The sequence below is a fragment of the Balaenoptera ricei genome, chromosome 14, assembly GCF_028023285.1.
Source record: "Balaenoptera ricei isolate mBalRic1 chromosome 14, mBalRic1.hap2, whole genome shotgun sequence".
Taxonomy (NCBI): domain Eukaryota; kingdom Metazoa; phylum Chordata; class Mammalia; order Artiodactyla; family Balaenopteridae; genus Balaenoptera; species Balaenoptera ricei.
Window position 1 is genome coordinate 76,263,874 of NC_082652.1, and position 13,919 is coordinate 76,277,792.

The following is a 13,919-nucleotide window of genomic DNA, read 5'->3' on the forward strand; positions in this document are numbered from 1 at the left end:
TCCATCTCCAGAGTCTCTACAGAACGAACGCTGAGAACCTCTTGATATCTAGAATCAAACGTCAGGCAGATACAGGAGGACCTGGGCTTCCTCCCATAACCTAACCATTGATGAGCTATGAGACCTGTGTGACTGACTGACCTCTGAGCTTCCATTTGTTTTTAACTTTAAGGTGGGGAAGGGGTGTAATAAGGTTGTAATGAAGTTAAATGAGCAACATGTTTGAAAACATTTATCTCAATAGGTATTCAGCACACACTTGTTTAATACTCCTGATAGATTGATTGGTTGCATTCATTCAGCACATATTGAGTGCGTACGATAAGCCGGGCCACGCGTGAGAACAGTTGGAGAGCGCATTAATCACACCCACACCCAACAGACTGTGGCACTGAGGAGTTCCTGCTCTGACGTGGGGGACAAGCGTGCGGTTCGTTGTGGTGAGCGCTTGACTAGACTGTATGAGCTGAGTGCGACAGAGACTTAGGACGACGAGCTGACTGACCTGCAGAGCTGTTGGGAAGGCTCTTCTGAAGAGCCATTTGTGTAGAGGCTTGACATCAGGAAGAAAAGTGGGCAAGAACATCCCAGGCAAAGACAACACCACGTGCAGATGTGGGTGGGGATGGTGTATGGGCATAGTGAGATAGTGCAACGTGTGCCGAGGCCAGCAGTGGTGGGAGAAGAGGGTTAGAAACAAGCTAGGATCTGCTTGAGTGTGAATATTTCTTAGTCCCAGGGAACTAAGATCCCACAAGCTGCACAGTGTGGCCAAAAAAAAAAAAAAAAAAGAAATATAAAACGTGTTTATATTTAACACTTATAATTAACTTTTGAGTAATTTACATTTCATTTATGTCATATGAAATAAATTACAGTACAGTATCAAACCTTAAAACCTCTCAATAGCTAAACTACCTCTCTTTGGTTTATGCTTATTAATGTACTTGTTAATGAAAACACATGAAAGGAAGTGAAATAACGTCAAATCTAATGAGTATATTGTAACTCATACCTAATCTTAAAATCCTGTTCTATCCAAAATCAAATATTTAGAATAAGTATATTGTCTAATTCCAACTTAAAAATGGATTCTCTGAGAGAGCTCATCTCGCTGTGTTTTCCTAACCATTAGTATTCAGTAACAGCAATACGGCAGCAGAGGGCACCAAATATCCATTTCAGTCTTAGACATTTTCTTGATAGTTACACTTTTTGTGTTTCCCTTTCCACTCTCCCCCGCCTCTTTCTCTTCCTTATTCCCTCCCTTCCTTCCTTTTTCCTAATACTTAAAATCATTAACATTAAAACCATCCTTTTTTTTTATAGCAGATGGTGGGATTTTTCCCCTTAGCTAATTTTAGAATGTTTTAGAAGTACATTAAGACATCAGCGTGTTTTTATTTGTTGAAACTTATGCATTTAACATTATGCATCAGAATTTCAGAAGTTCTTTTAAAGATTCTTATTCAATAAAAATCCTATCCATAATCAAGAGTAAAATTATTTTTCTTACCACTATATTTGTAGGTAATAAACTAGTTCTTTACACTGTACTTAGGAAATTAAAAATTATTTAGAACATGCATTATAAATGATATCTACCTAATTATTTTATAAAATATTATTTAATATTTTTCAATACATATTTTTTCTTGTATTCTATTTTAGAACTCAGTATTGATATTTATAGAAGCATGTGTGTGTGTGTGTGTGTGTGTGTGTGTGTGTGTGTGTGTGTTAGATATGTAATACTTCCTAGTCTTATTATTAGTATCCTTGATCTCTGGTTTCAAAGCAGATTCAGATTTTTTAAAAATCATCCACTTTTCTTCTTTACACTTTAGCATCAAAATCAGCCGATATTTAATGCTCACTTCATAAATCAACTTTAGGTAGAAATCTGAACCGTTTGATATAATTATAGGTTGGTCTCAAGGCTCTTTCAGGAAAAATAATAAATTATTTTACCTGGTAATCTTAAAAATTGTCCCCAAAATTATGGTATTAAAAAACAATTCAGAAATAAGTAAGCTTTTAAATTGGGACCATTGAAGTAAATGGCACAAGAGTAAAATTATTGCCTATATTTTAAATATCTCTTAGTCATTGGATAAGATGAAATAAGGCTAAAATATTATTGTAACACTGGTTTTAGGGGACAAAGCTATCAGGTGTTTCAGCAGACATGACTTAACCTAGCATATATTCAAATATGTAATAACAATAAATGCTATAGCAAAGATATGTCAGCATTTTCTCCTCTGCAGATTGTATGATATCGCTTTGTTTTGTTTGTTATTGTTGCTGGAGGCTTCTGCCTATGCTGTCCATGTGTGTGCGTGTGCTGAAAAATATCCGTGCTTGAATAAAAATTAGTCTCATGATCATAGTTCTGTCACTTTGCTTGGGTTTTCACTTGAGACGCAATTTTACCTGCTACTCTTTATGTGATTGTCACAGGTTCACTTTCAGTGATGAGCAAGCAATCCAATAATTTTTTCTTCTTTTTGCATTTCTGTAATATTTTAAGTCAGGTTCCTTATTTAGTATTTGAAATGGCTAAATCTGTCTTTTCTTCTACACAGAAAACATAAAGTTAGAATAGGCTTAGTACTTGAAATGAAAATGTCAAATATATCTGTCTTATTAGCTTCTAAAGTGTGTGTATATGTGTTTTACATTTACCATTGAGTTTTACTAGCAAATTTGAGACCATTTCATTTGTATATACCTTATGATTTAGCTTTTCTGCTGGCCTTTTTCAAGTAAGTTTTTAAGCTATTGCCTTAAGTACAGAGGCTTTATTTTCTCCCAAGCATATCGCATAAAAAGGGTACTTCACAAATATTTGTTGAATTGAATTTAATCTTTCTCCACGATAATGCAAAAATGAGTTTGTGAGCACACATTTCAGATGTTCTTTAATAAAGGTGGCAGAGCAAATATACTAACATTCCTGTTAAAGAATTTCCAGGATCAGATGGCCTGTCCTTGTAGTTGTTAGGAACATAAGATGATTCGAATGAGTTAGTTTGCTCTAGATGTGTATATCTTATGATTAAGCCAAGAGGCCCTTGGAGTTTGGTAGATGTTTTTGTTCATTTTCCATTAGCTAATCTTAGTGTAACGTACTAGATACCACACATATTGGTGATCAACTCTGTCATCTTCATGCATGTAGTTAAAATGTTACCTTCACAACTTTGCTGGATATCTATATTTTGTGGTAATGAGACTTTATTATTGTGAAGTCATTAAAATCCATTGTCAGGCATTACAGGTCATATGCAGGAGTTGGTGATGTTAGAAATTATAGTTGACCTACAGGACATGGGGATGAGACATTTTCTCTCCTTTCCTTCAGTCTCCCTCTGGTCTCTTCTCATCTGCTTTCATTGTTGTTTTCCTTCTTTCTTTCTTTTTCCCCTCTCTTCTTCTGACTGTGGATTGCTATTAGATACAGTTTTTGCCACAATCAGTAGGACCAAGAGGTTGATAAGAGGAGTTGCACACAGTCACACCCAGATACCATGGTACCAGACACTAGATAACCTTTCAGTTGTCTGAGCACACAGGCTGTCTGCTGGCACACCTCCCAGAAAGAGGCAGACACCTGGGGTGATCCCGGGGTGCTGAAAGGGGCACACATGTGGTTGACGTCAGAGGAGGGAGCTTAAAAGCCAACCTTGTGTCCTCACTCTGGCCTTTTTTTCTTCAAGCTACTCTTGCTGCTTCAATAATTTCCTTATCAAACATGTCTAATTTTTTTACTCTTTGGTAGTAACGGTTTCTTTTTCTCCTAAAAAAATTTTGTAGATTTTTACTGGAAAGACAGTATTTACTAAAGGACTGTGTTTACCTAATGTTGTTGTTATTATTCCCTCAGACCTAGTGTCATGTCTGTCTACCTAATATTTTACCCTTTGCTGTGACATAATGCCTAGCATAGTACCTGGGTCATAGCAACAGATTAGTATGTGGCAGCTATCATTGTTAGTAATAATTTTTATATTAATAGTATATTAGATATAATGTAGTTATTATAAATATATAATTTAATGTATCATTCAGTCCAGTTAGTGTCGGCAGGTACAAAGCATTAAGCATAGTCTTTTTTGGTTTTTCTTTTAATAAATCTTTATTGGAGTCCAGTTGCTTCACAATACAATGCTAGTTTCTGTTGTACAACGAAGTGAATCAGGCATATGCATACATATGTCCCCATATCCCCTCCCTCTTGAGCCTACCTCCCATCCTCCCTATCCCACCCCTCTAGGTCATCACAAAGCACCGACCTGATCTCCCTGTGCTATGCGGCTGCTTCCCACTAGCTATCTATTTTACATTTGGTAGTGTATATACGTCGATGCTACTCTCACTTTGCCCCAGCTTCCCCCCCTCCCACGCCGTGTCCTCAAGTCCATTCTCTATGCCTACATCTTCATTTCTGCCCTGCAGCTAGGTTCGTCAGTACCTTTTTTTTTGTTTTTTCTTTTAGATTCCATATATATGCGTTAGCATACGGTATTTGTTTTTCTCTTTCTGACTTACTTCACTCTGTGTGACAGACTCTAGGTCCATCCACCTCACTACAAATAACTCAATTTCGTTTCTTTTTATGGCTGAGTAATATTCCATTGTATACATGTGCCACGTCTTCTTTATCCATTCATCTGTCGATGGACGTTTAGGTTGGTTCCATGTCCTGGCTATTGTAAATAGTGCTGCAGTGAACATTGTGGTGCATGTCTCTTTTTGAATTATGGTTTTCTCGGGGTATATGCCCAGTAGTAGGATTGCTGGGTCACATGGTAGTTCTATTTTTAGTTTTTTAAGGAACCTCCATACTGTTTTCCATAGTGGTTGTATCAATTTATATTCCCACCAACAGTGCAGGAGGGTTCCCTTTTCATCACACCCTTTCCAGCATTTATTGTTTCTAGCTTTTTTGATAATGGCTATTCTGACCTGCGTGAGGTGATACCTCATTGTAGTTTTGATTTGCATTTCTCTAATAATTAGTGATGTTGAGCATCTTTTCATGTGCCTCTTGGCCATCTGTATGCCTTCCTTGTGAAATGTCTATTTAGGTCTTCTGGCATTTTTTAACTGGATTGTTTGTTTTTTTGATATTGAGCTCCATGAGCTGTTTGTATATTTTTGAGATTAATCCTTTGTCTGTTGTTTCATTTGCAAATGTTTTCTCCCATTCGGAGGGTTGTCTCTTTGTCTTGTTAATGGTTTCTTTTGCTGTGCAAAAGCTTTTAAGTTTAATTAAGTTCCATTTTTTAATATTTGGTTTTATTTCCATTACTCTAGCAGGTGGGTCAAAAAAGATCTTGCTGTGTTTTATGTCAAAGAGTGTTTTCCTCTAAGAGTTTTATAGTGTCTGGTCTTACATTTAAGTCTTTAATCCATTTGGAGTTTATTTTTGTGTATGGTGTTAGGTAATCTTCTAATTTCATTCTTTTACGTGTGGCTGTCCAGTTTTCCCAGCACCACTTATTGAAGAGGCTGTCTTTTCTCCATTGTATGTTCTTGCCTCCTTTGTCATAAATTAGGTGCCCATATGTGTGTGGGTTTATCTCTGGACATTCTATCCTCTACCATTGATCTGTATTTCTGTTTTTGTGCCAGTATCATACTGTCTTGATTACTGTAGCTTTGTAGTATAGTTTGAAGTCAGGAAGCCTGATTCTTCCAGCTCCGTTTTTCTTTCTCAAGATTGCTTTGGCTATTTGGGGTCTTTTGTGTTTCCATACAAATTGTAAAATTTTTTGTTCTGTGAAGAATGCTATTGGTAGTTTGATGGGGGTTGCATTGACTCTGTAGATTGCTTTGGGTAGTATAGTCATTTTCACAATATTGATTCTTCCAATCCCAAAACATTGTATATTTCTACATCTGTTTATGTCATTTTTGATTTCTTTCATCAGTGTTTATAGTTTTCTGAGTACAAGTCTTTTGCCTCCTTAGGTAGGTTTATTCCTAGGTATTTTATTCTTTTTGTTGTGATGGTAAATGGGATTGTTTCCTTAATTTCTCTTTCTGATCTTTCATTGTTAGTGTATAGGAATGCCAGAGATTTCTGTGCATTAATTTTGTATCCTGCAACGTTACCAAATTCATTGATTAGTTCTAGTAGTTTTCTGGTAGCATCTTTAGGACTTTATATGTATAGTATCATGTCATCTGCAAACAGTGACAGTTTTACTTCTTCTTTTCCAATTTGTATTCCTTTTATTTCTTTTTCTTCTCTGATTGCCATGGCTAGGACTTCCAAAACTATGTTGTATAAGAGTGGCAAGAGTGGACATCCTTGTCTTGTTCCTGATCTTAGTGGAAATGCTTTCAGTTTTTCACCATTTAGTATGATGTTTGCTGTGGGTTTGTCATATATGGCCTTTATTATGTTGAGGTAGGTTCCCTCTATGCCCATTTTCTGTAGAGTTTTTATAAATGGGTGTTGAATTTTGTCAGAAGCTTTTTCTGCATCTATTGAGATGATCATATGGTTTTTATTCCTTAATTTGTTAATGTGATATATCACATTGATTGATTTATGTATACTGAAGAATCCTTGCATCCCTGGGATAAATCCCACTTGATCATGGTGTATGATCCTTTTAATGTGCTGTTTGATTCTGTTTGCTAGTATTTTGTTCAGGATTTTTGCATCTATGTTCATCAGTGACATTGGTCTATAATTTTCTTTTTTTGTGATATCTTTTTCTAGTTTTGGTATCAGGGTGATGGTGACTTCGTAGAATGAATTTGGGAGTGTTTCTCCCTCTGCAATTTTTTTGGAAGAGTTTGAGAAGGGTCGGTGTTATCTCTTCTCTGTGTTTGATAGAATTCCCCTGTGAAGCCATCTGGTCCTGGACTTCTGTTTGTTGGAAGATTGTTAATTATGGTTTCAATTTCATTACTTGTGATAGGTCTGTTTATATTTTCTAATTCTTCCTGGTTTAGTCTTGGAAAAATTGAACCTGTCCAAGAATTTGTCCATTTCTTCGTGGTTGTCCATTTTATTGGCATATAGTTGTTTGTAGTAGTCTCTTATAAACCTTCGTATTTCTTCAGTGTCAGTGGTGATTTTCTCCTTTTTCATTTCTAATTTTATTGATTTGCGTCCTCTCCCTTTTTTTCTTGATGAGTCTGGCTAAGCGTTTATCAATTTTGCTTATATTCTCAAAGAACCAGTTTTTAGTTTTATTGATCTTTGCTATTGTTTTCTTCATTTCTATTTCATTTATTTCTGCTCTGATCTTTATGATTTCTTTCCTTCTACTGACTTTGGGTTTTCTTTGTTCTTCTTTCTCAAGTTGTTTTAAGTGTAGGGTTAGATTGTTTATTTGAGATTTTTCTTGTTTCTCGAGGTGAGATTGAATTGCTATAAACTTCCCTCTTAGAACTGTTTTTGCTGTGTCCCATAGGTTTTGGGTCATCGTGTTTTTGTTGTCATTTGTTTCTATGTATTTTTTAATTTCTTCTTTGATTTCTTCAGTGATCTCTTGGTTATTTAGTAGCTCACTGTTTAGACTCCATGTATTTGTGTTTTTTACAGTTTTTTTCCTGTAAGTGATTTCCAATCTGATAGCATTGTGGTCAGAAAAGACGTTTGGTATGATTTCAATTTTCCTAAATTTTCCAAGGCTTGATTTGTGACCCAAGATGTGATCTATCCTGGAGAATGTTCCATGTGCACTTGAGAAGAAAGTGTATTCTGCCACTTTTGGGTGGAATGTTCTATAAATATCAATTAAATCTATCTGGTCTATTGTGTCATGTAAAGCTTGTGTTTCCTTATATATTTTCTGTTTGGATGGTCTGTCCATTGTTGTAAGTGGGGTGTTAAAGTCCCCTTCTATTATTGTGTTACTGTCGATTTCTCCTTTCATGGTTGTTAGCATTTGCCTTATGTATTGAGGTGCTCCTGTGTTGGGTGCATAAACATTTATAATTGTTATATCTTCTCCTTGGATTGATCCTTTGAACACTATGTAGTGTCCCTCCTTATCTCTTGTAACAGTCTTTATTTTAAAGTCTATTTTATCTGATATGAATATTGCTACTCCTGCTTTCTTTTGATTTCCATTTGCATGGAATATCTTGTTCCAACCCTTCACTTTCAGTCTGTATGTGTCCCTAGGTCTGAAGTGGGTCTCTTGTAGACAGCACATATATGGGTCTTGTTTTTGTATCCATTGAGCCAGTCTTTGTCTTTTGGTTGGAGTATTTAATCCATTTACATTCAAGGTTATTATTGATATGTATGTTCCTATTACCATTTTCTTAATTGTTTTGGGTTTGTTTTTGTGAGTCTTTTTCTTCTCTTGTGTTTCCCGCCTAGAGAAATTTCTTTAGCATTTGTTGTAAAGCTGGTTTGATGGTGCTGAATTCTCTTAGCTTTTGCTTGTCTGGAAAGGTTTTGATTTTTCCACTGAATCTGAATGAGATCCTTGCTGGGTAGAGTAATCTTGGTTGTAGGTTTTTCTCTTTCATCACTTTAACTATACCCTGCCACTCCCTTCTGGTCTGCAGAGTTTCTGCTGAAAAATAAGCTGATAACCTTATGGGAATTCCTTTGTATGTTACGTTTTGTTTTTCCCTTGCTGCTTTTAATATTTTTTCTTTGAATTTAATTTTTGTTAGTTTGATTAATATGTGTCTTGGTGTGTTTTTCCTAGGGTATATCCTGTATAGGACTCTCTGTGCTTCCTGGACTTGGGTGACTATTTCCTTTCCCATATTAGGGAAGTTTTCCACTATAATCTCTTCAAATATTTTCTCAGACCCTTTCTTTTTCTCTTCTTCTTCTGGGACCCCTATAATTCAAATGTTGGTGCGTTTACTGTTGTCCCAGAAGTCTCTGAGATTGTCTTCAATTCTTTTCATTCTTTTTTATTTATTCTGCTCCTTGGCAGTTATTTCCACCATTTTGTCTTCCAGCTCACTTGTTCATTCTTCTGCCTCAGTTATTCTGTTATTGATTCCTTCTAGTGTAGTTTTCATTTCAGTTATTGTGTTGTTCATCTCTGTTTGTTTGTTCTTTAGTTCTTCTAGATCTTTGTTAAACATTTCTTGTATTTTTTCAGTCCCTGCCTCCACTCCATTTCTGAGATTCTGGATCATCTTTACTGTCATTACTCTGAATTCTTTTTCAGGTAGATTACCTATTTCCTCTTCATTTATTTGGTCTTGTAGGTTTTTACCTTGCTCCTTCATCTGTGATGTATTTTTTGCCATCTCATTGTTTTTTAATTTTTTTTACTGAGTGGGATTGTGTTCCTGTCTTACTTGTTCTTTGGCCTGAGGCTTCCAACCCTGGAGTTTGTAGGCTGTTGGGTAGAGCTGGGTCTTGGTGCTGAGATGACGACCTCTGTGAGACCTCACTCTAATGAATATTCCCTGGGGTCTGAGGTTCTCTGTTAGTCCAGTGGTTTGGACTTGGAGCTCCCACTGCAGGAGCTTTCACCTGACCCTCAGCTCATGTGGGGGTCAAGATCCCACAAGCTGTGTGGGGTGCCAAAAAAAGAAAAAAAGAGCAATAACAAAGTAAAAGATAAAATTAGACTACGAAACTAACAGATATGTTAGAAACAATATAAAAGTAAAAATATAGATGAATCAACAGCTGGAAGGTACATTGGTACCGCAATAGTAAAAAAGGAGGGAAAAGAAAAAAAAAAAAAGAAAAAAAAAAGGGAGGAAACACCTTGGCTGTGGAGGGCAGGGCATAAGCAAGGGTGAGGTTTGGGCGGTGGGTGGGCCCTATGCTCAGGACCCCCAGGGCTGGAAAAGGCCCTGGGGGCTGTGGGGGGGTGGGGCTTAGGCTCAAGGAACAGAAGGGGCCCAGGCTTGCCCCCCACACCTGGTCTCAAGGGTTGAGGGGACCTCACCTGGGAGCCCAGCAGGCTTCCTGGGCTGGAGTGGGCAGGGCAAACGCCCTCCTCTCCTCTGCCACTCCTCCTGGAGGGCCCCTCCCCCTGCCTCTTCTGATCTCCCTTGCCTGTCTCCTGTGCCCCGAAGGACCCACGTGGTCTGGGTGGGGCCTTGGAGGGCAGGGGACTAGCCTGGGAGCTCAGCAGGCTCCCTGTGCCTAGGTGGGTGGGGCAAACAGCCTCCGCTCCTCTCCCACTCCTCCTGAGGGCCCCTCCCGCCTGCCTCTCCTGATTTCCCCAGCCTCAGGGGCGCCAATCCTGTATGGTCTCTCCTTCTCATCCCCACTCAGTCCCCCACGTTCTACCAGTTCACTTGGGGGTTCCTCCCATCTCCTTGGGTGTCAGAGTCCCCCACCAGCGGCCAGCAAGCGCCCTAGTTGTGGGGAGACGCTAACTCCGTGTCTTCCCACACCGCCATCTTCTAAGCATAGTGTTTGACCTTACACATTTAGTGTTTGAAAAAGGAAATACGAAGCATGGTGGTGTGAGAAATAAAACAGTAGCGTATGCGTCCTTCAACCCATCCCATCTTCTACATTTTCAGTACTATTGCATACTTTTATCTTCCCTCATCTGGATGGCTTCTGTTTCCTCCAGGTTTATATTCATGATCCTGGTCTTGCTTCTTTTCAGCCAACATTGCTGGTGGATAAATAGTTATAAAATTAAATTTAATCATGTTACTCCCCTTCTTAAAGCCTTTAGATAGGAGCTCTCATACTTTGCTGTATAAAGCCATCTAGGGTTTCATTAGGCAGATTCTGATCCATTCCAAGAGACATTGATTCAGGTCTGATATCAGGCCCAGGAACCTGTACTTTAACAAGCATCCCTGGTGTTCTGAGAGAAGCACTGTTTTAATGGCTCCTAAGCCTGCAAGAGAAAGTTCAAAAGCCTTAGTGTGGACATCTGTGCTCTCAATGAACCATGCCTTGCATTCTTTGTCTTGGTCATCAACATCAACACCCATCCTGTGATGTTTCCTGCCTTTATGCTTTTTCACATCCTGCTATCTTTCTGCCCTTGCATACCTCAAGTTATCCCTTTGGTGAGGTTCTCCCTGATCACCCAAGGTGGAGTTGGTACTTTCTCTTTCTCTGATGTGTTTCTTTTTTTTTTTTTTTGGCTGCATCGGGTCTTCGTTGCCGTGCACAGGCTTTCTCTTGTTGCGGTGAGCGGGGGCTACTCTTTGTTGTGGTGCACAGGCTTTTCATTGCGGTGGCTTCTCTTGTTGCAGAGCACAGGCCCTAGGCGTGCGGGCTTCAGTAGTTGTGGCGTGCAGGCTCAGTAGTTGTGGCACACGGGCTTAGTTGCTCCGCGGCATGTGGGATCTTCCCAGACCAGGGCTCGAGCCTGTGTCCCCTGCATTGGCAGGCAGATTCTTAACCACTGAGCTACCAGGGAAGTCCCTTTCTGTTGTGTTTCTTATTGTACCTTCCAACTGCCCTTTATTTGTAGTGCCATTCATCCTACATAGTAATGTCATTATTGTTAGTTTTGAGTTGCATGACTAGAAAATTGTCTTATTTATCTTTGTGTCCTTAGTGCCTTGCACAAACATAGGTAAATGTGGAATGAATGAGTTAAACAGAGGAATGAAATTCAGAAAGTCTTGATTTTTTTTTTTTTACTTCATATTTTGTGTAGTGTAAATTTATCATTACTGCTTATGCACCTTAGGTTCTTAAGCTATAGTATGGAAATAATATTTATTTTCTACCTTCCTTTAAATACCATTTATTCAATTCAGAGCAGAGGTTTATACAAAGGAAGCAGAATTAGTGATAATTCTGGAAATAATTTTTGAAAGAGCAGCCACTTGAGTTACTTCTTGAAGGTTGAATAGAAGTATGACTTGAGTGGCAGCAGTGGGAATGAGAAAGGAGCATGATCCTGGCATAAGTAATGCAAAGGTACAAATGTCTGCAACTGCATGGTTCTGGAAGGCACAAGTGGTTTAATTTGGTTTCAGTAGAAGATGCAGGGTTGTGGTTAGAGATGGAATTGGGGGAGTCAGCAGCAGTCTGTTTTGGAGGCTGTTTTGTGCTTTGCAAAGAAGTCTTTACGAAGATTTTATCCTTGGGTTATAAAATGCTGTTGAAGCCTCTTAAGCTGGAAAGGAACATAGTCAGATGGGAGGAGGACTGAGACAGAAGATAGGCCATTTAAAGGGACTTAGTGTAATTTTACGAGTGAAGAGTTGATTAGCCACTTAAAATAATTTTATAAAGATTTTTATGTTCTTTGTTCATTCTGCCAGGTACTCTGATACGCATGAGGTTACACAAGATGAGTAAGGTATAGTTCCTGTAGAGTACAGGAAAATGTAAATACATAAAATAACTAATTATATAAATATAGCCAGGGCTTACAAGTTTGTGATATATAGTATAGAAAATGTTATGGGAACTGGGTTCATTGTAGACTAACTTTCCCGGGAGGATTAGGGTCTTGATGGGAGAGAAGGGATTGGAGTAGAGCAAAGAGGAATATTTTGTGTAAAGAAATAAATAAAGGGATTAATGGGCGAGGGAGTGTGGTTATGGTGCTAGAGCCTTTTTGTTATAGCTGGAAAATATTTGGTATCAAATTGTAATGGGCCTTGAATGTTGTGCTGAAGGATTTTGCATTTTATCCTAGAGCATTATTTTCTAATTATGAAAATAATACATATTGGTTATATACAATTTAAGAAATATATGGAAATATGAAGAAAATGTAAATCTGATATGACTCTATCACAAAAAGTGGTTGCTATGAACATTTTCATGTATTTCTTTCCAGTGTTTGTCACTGTGCTCAAATGCATACTTGGGCATTGAATAAATGAAATCACAATTATACTCTGTTGTATTGTGTGTGTGTGTGTGTGTACGTATGTGCACATGTGTAATCTTATCGCACTTAAAATTGGAACATGGGCATTTTGCCATGTGGTTAAATGTGCCCAGGAAACATGATTTGTAGTGATTACAATATTTATTACATGGTTGTGTTTAAATTATTTCTTTCTTTATTGTTGGATTATTTAGGTTGTTTTCAATCTAAAATAATGGATACTGTTTCACTGAACGTCTTTGTATTTCTGACTATTTAGGATAGGGTTCTAGAAATAAATGTACTGGATCAAACAATCTTAAGGGCTCATGATGTATTTTGCCAAATTGCTCTTCCAAAAGGCTCTATTTAAATTCATGCCTGCAGTGTGTGGGTCTGACTTTCATTGTACTCCTGGCTAAGTATTTTTTTCGTGTTTACTGTTTGCTAATTTTATAAGTGGTATCTTGTGGTTATTTAATTGTTATTTCCTCGACAATTCATTTGGGTAGGTTTTCCCTTATATTCCTTGACTATTTGTCTCTTTTACTGTGAATTGCCCTTGACCTTTATGGTATTTTTCCCTTTTCCTTTATTTTGGTATTACTGTTTTTTATATAGATTATAACTTCATTAGTCCTATTTCTGGCACATTTTTCTTCCTATTTCTTACTTGCCTTAACTTTTTATAGTAGTGAATTTTAAATTTAAGTGTGTTTGGCAAGTCCTTTCTCATCTTGAGATCTATTCACCTATACTTTGATTTAGTTTTAATTTTGTATTTTCCATTTCTGTTAATAACCCATGGTAATGGCAGTGTTTGGCAGAAGAGTGATATGATTAGATTTGTTCTTCAGCAAGCAGTCTTGTGGCCTGTGGAGGCTGGATGGGAGTAAGGAGAGACTAGGGTCAGTGAAGGCTGTTTAGAGGAGAGGACATAAGGGTCTGAACATAGTGATGGTGATGGTGGGGATAGATTAGAAGAATGATTCTCAACCAGTGGTTTGAGAGATGCAGCAGGTTTAGTGGGAGGGTGGAGATTAGGACAGATTAAGCACAAGGTTCTGTGGGACATCCAGATACAAGCCGTGGGAACTGCAGGATTGAAGCTCCTTCAGGAGCTGGTCTGGCTGGTGATGGAGATTAGGGGGCCGA

The 13,919-nt window shown here is 38.0% G+C and overlaps 1 protein-coding gene across 4 annotated transcripts in view; it reads left to right on the forward strand.

The window, feature by feature from the left end:
- WDR7 (WD repeat domain 7) overlaps positions 1 to 13,919 on the forward strand; it is a 357,939-nt gene that overhangs the window by 92,460 nt on the left and 251,560 nt on the right. The window lies entirely within an intron of this gene.